The sequence below is a fragment of the Telopea speciosissima genome, chromosome 5, assembly GCF_018873765.1.
Source record: "Telopea speciosissima isolate NSW1024214 ecotype Mountain lineage chromosome 5, Tspe_v1, whole genome shotgun sequence".
NCBI classification, from domain to species: Eukaryota; Viridiplantae; Streptophyta; class Magnoliopsida; order Proteales; family Proteaceae; genus Telopea; species Telopea speciosissima.
Window position 1 is genome coordinate 9,382,071 of NC_057920.1, and position 6,485 is coordinate 9,388,555.

Below are 6,485 nucleotides of genomic sequence, written 5' to 3' on the forward strand. Positions count from 1 at the left end.
CCCTTATTAAGGGACGTGCATGGATGAAGGTATTTTGTAATTTGAATCAGGTCCCCATGTGGGTTCAATTCTGAACCCTCTATGGGGGTGTGGGACCCACCTCAAGTATGAAGGGCTTACACCCCATGGAGCGCGAGATTTGTCCCCACGCGCGTCCCTATGTGAGGACCTGATCCAAACTCGAGATGAAGACAATTCACTTCTTTATTTTAGATTTAATTTTCAAAATGATATAATAAAAGTTCCCAAGATACCTAATGGACGAGATATCTTTATCCCCTCAATTTGTTTGACCTTCAATTTTCTCAATTCCATCTAATAGGGGGATAGAAATGACCATCTGACTCCTTGTCTGAACACACTGCCCGGAGTGGGGTCCACCTCCTTCTATTAGAGGGAATTGAGGAAATTGACAGACAGACAAATTGAGGTGATATTTTTCCATGGACGAGCATTGTGCGCAATGGTTGGGTTGCATTGTTATTAGGTTGAGGGTTTGAAATATGGAAATAGTCTCTCCATGTTAGGGGGTGTCAAATGGTTGGTTTAGTCTGGTTTCGGTTTCGATTTGAAAATGAGAGACCAAAACTAAACCATTCAGGAACTTTGATTTTCGGTCGATTTCGGTTTGGTCCGGTATGTTTTCGGTTTATTTCAATTTTCAATATTGAGTTACACCAGTTTAGATGAGCTTGATTTGTGTTTGAACCACAATGAAATCTTACATTCATTACCTATAGTGAGAAAATATTCGGTAAAATTATCTTTTCTAAATCAAATAAGTAAACAACCAGGAATAAGGAGTTCATATTGTAATTGGAACAAAAAGGAATAAATTATAAGGGGAAGATAACTCATATTGATAGGGGAAGTAGTTTTCTGTCCAGGAGTGTGGCCTATGCCAACACATCCATGTGTCTATCTCTCTCCTTCTCAAAACGAAAGGGGCAAAGGTGTCTATTTATTTGGGGAGGAGAGAGATACACTCATGAGAGTGCTAGCATAGACCACTTTCTCGGGCATAGTTCTTTTTCCCTATTGAAATCAATGGATAAATAGAATTTATAGCAAAATCATTGTTTATCATTGTAAGGGGCAGATAACTAATACTGAAATCAATTGAAAATTAATTAATTAGTGATAAGATAACTAATATTGAAATCACAAAAAGAACCCTATTATCACATCTTTCATTTAACTGCCCAACTTATTTTGTATAGTGAACAAGGATTTCAAAATGAAAGCATTGGTACATATCAATTTTCCTATTCATAGCCTGATACTCATTGATTTGGAACATTTCCCCTTACAAGCAGAAATCTTCTCACTAATATTGAAATGAATGGATAATCTTGATGAATTTTTTATCTGTTTCATTCAGTTCGGTTTTCGGTATAGATATTGGTTGATTCAATGCGGTCCGATTTTCAGCCAGTTCTGTCATACCCCAATCCAAAATCAGTCCGATATGTTTAGATTCAGTCCAAATTTTTGGTCAGTTTTACCGGTTTGAGTTAGGTTTTGACATCCCTAAATAAGGCTGCGTACATTTGCCCCTCACAAAACATTGCGGGAGTCTCGTGCACTGGATACTATTTCTTTCTATTAAAAGTTTTTTCTGGTGAATAGAGAATCTTTTTTAATTTTAGAGTTTCTTTAGATTGTTTGAGGAATCAAGATACATCTAGTATTCTAGTTGAATCATATCGAATAAAAAATTGACTGATTTCTAGTGTTCAGACCAATTCTGGTTGATTTTGCCCTATCCGTTGCAGATTCCACTTCCTCAAACCATGTTTCTTAGATTACATTAGAAGAATGGTTAAGGAGAAATGTGTTACCGACAAACCATATAATTGAGTTCAGCTTTGAAATTTGATAGTTTGCATAACCATATGGTTTCTGATTTATCCAACCGTGAATCAACCTTTTTCAAGTCTAATGGTTTAAAATATAAGGATAAATGATCAACAAGTAGGGCTTGTGGGACTATGTGAACTAGAATGATAGTTTACAAATTAAGTAGAAAACCTCATGTACAGTGGGTCATATGATTGGTCTAGTCACCAAATTTGATATATGATTTATTTAAGATTTTATTACAGATTTTTATGGTGATGGTACAATGCCTTATTTTTTTTTTTTGGCGGGGGGTGGAATTGGGAGCTTATATATATATATATATATATATATATATATCCGGGAAAACTACTTCCCATATATATATCTTACTTTTTTAAGGGGAGAATAGGGAGGGGGGAAGGTACCACCCAGGAGACTTGAACTCGAGACCTCCTGGTGAGCATGGGCATGAAGCGCATCACAGCTCACCAACTGCATTAGACAGTTGTTGATAGTACAATGTCAGCTCAAAAGTGAAATTGCACCCCCCCCTTACATATCATTGTTCATGTTAGGGGGTGATATGTCATAAATGTCTCTCCCCCTGCTGTCAGATTTCAAAGGGGTTCTCTTATTGTTCCAAAACAGCACGAGCATTGTAGGGAACCCTCTCCCTTAAATTATTTTTTTTGGTAATCCATAGCTAAGAGATTAAGTTTACATAATGTCATTCATATTATGAGAAAATGGTTCCTACATTTTTATTTTTGTTTTGATAGAAAAAAAATGGTTCCTACATGATCGTGGTAGGAACCCACTCCCACACGCTTAATATTTTTTTGTCACATGACAGATGATGTAGAAAGTCCAACTGAATGGATAGAGAAGTCTTTAAGAGTATAAGTTTGGCCCGAGTAACATGGAAGCTAATAAATCGAATTCAAGTAACATATAACACTATCGATATTTGTATCTGATTAGTTTTTAAACGGATTTGGACAGTTTTTAAAACCATATTTTTTGTATACATTCCTCTAAACAGATATGAACACGAATCAAACAGATTTTTAATATTAGGTGATAATGGTTTATCATTAAAAGGGTCGATTGGTTCGATTTTGTTCAAAGTGTGAAGGGTATGGACTGAAACCATAACGTTTATTTAATGGTTCAAACATCCCAAATCAAAAACCAATAAATGGTTCCAGTTAAACGGTTTCAGTTAAATTGTTTTTATCGGTTTCAATTTTATTATTTATTCAAGTTAACAATTTCGATCAATTGGGAATGAATCTATTTTTTTTTAAGCTCAATAAAGAAATCTAATGATGTTGAGCTTGAACTAGACATAGACTCAAATTGTGACTTAAGAAATAAAAACACTGTAAAGTAATTTTCATGGTTTAAATCCATTATAAGACATTAGGAAGCACATCTAGAATGGTTTAACCAGATTTTTATTGGTTTAGTATGTACAATCGGTTCTGTTCAATCTTATTTGGTTCAAAACCAACTATTTAAACGTAAAATAAAAACTGAACTGTGAACCTTTTTTTTTACATAAAAAAGAAAGGATGAATCCTCTGCATGTACATTCACCTACACAGACATCTCATGTATTTCATGTGCCAACACGTGTCTCTTTTACTTCCATATGTGTACCCCTCTTCACTGTTTCAATGACAAGAAGTGAGAGGGCCAGTTTGTTTGCAAGAAAAAAGGGGGTGGAATAGTAAAAAAGGTGGGATCCATCTCTAATGGGGTAAGGGAACAAGAAAGGCAAGGGAATGGAAGATGGGAATTGTGGGCCTCACGCCTCACATTTAAAATATTCAATTTCCTTTTTACCCCTCAAAGTTTCATCCAAAATGATTGGACATTGGGGAGGGGTGGGATGGGAAAATGGGCTGCCACTTAGGCAGGCAACCCCCCTTAGATTAAGCATTCTTGTCCCTTCAATTCTTCCACCTGTGTGGTATCCAAACAACAACTTATGGAATTTTATGAAACCTATAAAATTCTCTACCCATTTTTTTTCCATCTCATTTTTTTCCACCTCATTCTTTCTAGCAAACAAATAGAGAGAAAAAAAGGGATGTTTTCGGATCAAGATCATCCCTACGGAGCCTAGTGCCTAGGGCACACCCAGGTGCATCCAGCAATTGAGCTGTAGCGTACACATCTCATGTCTGGATCCTACTGTCGATGTTTTCACTTTTGAATCTGGATCATCTCCTGGACCTTTATCCCCTGAGGTTCGTTGACCGGTACGGTTGTGCGGTTCTTCTCATAGAGGGGGCTGAAATGACCATTCCACCCCCTGACCGAACATGCTGCCCGGGTAAGATCTACCCCCCTTTTATTAGAGGCACTCGAGAACCGTACCGGACAAGAGAACCACAAGTGATAAAAATTCTCATCTCCTCGGCCAAAGAGAATAGTTACTCTTCTGCAACCCTTAATAAACAACACGTGGCAAATCTTACACCGACAACATTTGCTCCCTTCTTCTTCCTCTCTCTTCTATTAGCGTTTTTATTTTGTTTAATCAAATGATGGGACCCACCTTTTGTTTATTCTTCTTCTTCTTCTTGCCCTAGCCATGTCCTCCGGTCTGCAACTCCCACCAGCTCTATCCTCTGTTCCACAACCCGCATCATAGAGCATGTGAGACTGTGAGTAGTGATTTATATCTGATAAATACTGTATTTCCTCAAATGGAAACAAATAATAGCAATAAAAAAAAACCCTTTGTTAATTCTGGAAGATGGGGAAAATATGAAAAGAACTTTGCATAATGGAAAGAATCCATTTCCATTAAAAGGGAACACATCGATTTTCTATCAAATGATTTCCCCTTTCTTTAATTCATAATTTTCACAGACAATGAAATGGATTCGATTGAGATGGCATGTGAGTTTTTTTTCCACCTATCGTTTGCTCTCCCCTTTTCAAACCCTTGTTCCTCTTCTTCTTAATAAAGATTAAAATTTCTAGAAATAAATTTTTTTATCAAAAAATCCTAAATCAGAATTCTTGTTTCTACAGTAGGATCCTGAGGTGAGATGTGTACAACGTGGGAGGGAGATGAGCGAAAAATATTCTGAAAACAATGAGAGTAGAGGGTGGGGGGGAGGTATTGCAGAGGTGGGTTGGGACGAAGAACAAGGGATTGGGGTTAAGGTACGAAGTATGCGTATGGGGGTGGATTGCTGCTGAGAGTGGTGGGACGGGGGCAGATTGGAGAGGGTGAGGGTGGGAGCGGGATTGAAAGGGATGGGTAGTGGTGGAATTTTTATCTTCTCAATTTGCCTGCCCGTATTTGACGTCAAGTACATCTAATAGAGGGGGCAGAAATGACTATCCTATCTCCTGCCCGAACTAGATGTACGTGACATCAAGCACGGGTAGGCAAATTGAGAGGATAAAAATTCTAGTACTTGATGTCAAGTACATCTAATAGAGGGAGGTGGACCCCACCTCGGGCAGTGTGTTTGGGCAGGGAATAGGATAGACATTTCCACCCCCTCTATTAGATGTACTTGATGTCAAGTACATATAGGTAAATTGAGAGGATAAAGATCTATGGCGGTGGCTCCATGAGGCAAAATGTGTTTCAAAAGGAGAAGAAAAAGAAGAAAGGAAATAAACAAAAGGAAATTAGTTTTCTGTCTGATAGCGTGTCTCTCTCTCTCTTTCTTAAAATAAGGGGTAAAAATGTCTTTTCAAATGAGAAGGAGGGAGATAAACTCATCGAACTAGATAAAGAACTTTCTCTCGTTAAAAAATAAAAGGACTGAATAAAGAAACAGGACCAGTGAGGTAGGATCTTTATCACCTCCAGTTGGCTGCCCGGCCCAGATCCCCAGTTCCTCTAACAAAGAGGGGCTGAAATGACCTCTCTACCCATGCCCAAACATTCTGCCCGGGTGGGGTCCACCATCCCCCTATTAGAGGAACTGGGGAACTGGGCCGGTCAGCAAATTGGAGGTGATAATTTTCCAGTGAGGTACGTTTAAAAAAAAAATTTTTAAATTGATGCGATAGAGTTGCAATAGAGTAACCACACTCTTGGCACAAGAGATGATACCAACCGGGGAACTTACACGTGTAGGGAAACTTTTTCGTGTGGTGGAAAGAAACTATTTCCGAGAATCTTAAAATTTTCTCTAGAAAACGTGATGCATTTAATAAGGGTATTGTAGTAAATAAAATTTAATTTGGATTATGTCCATTGCTTAGGGCTTCATGAGAATTGAGAAGCTTACACGAACTTTCCTGGTCAGCACGTTATCCTCGCCGACTATAAATAGAAGAAATTGAAGGTCTCGTGTTTTCTACGGAATCCTAAGGCCCAGACACCACCGTCTGTCGTCGTTGTGTGTTTCTCTTTGTCTTCCACAATTAAAAGGGTTTTGGTATATAAGAGAGGTGATTCGAATTTTTGGATCTTCATCCATTGATGATCTATAGAGTTATTTTGAGTTTCTTCCTTAGGGCTTCCGGCCTACCTTAGCTCTCTGATTCCTCTCTGCAGGTGCGTGTTTGATCCTCTTTTTTCGATCACTTTAGCATCGGAAGTATGCGTTCTGTTTCTTATTTATATGTTTATTTTTTCTGGTTTGAATTCTGTTTTGTTTTTA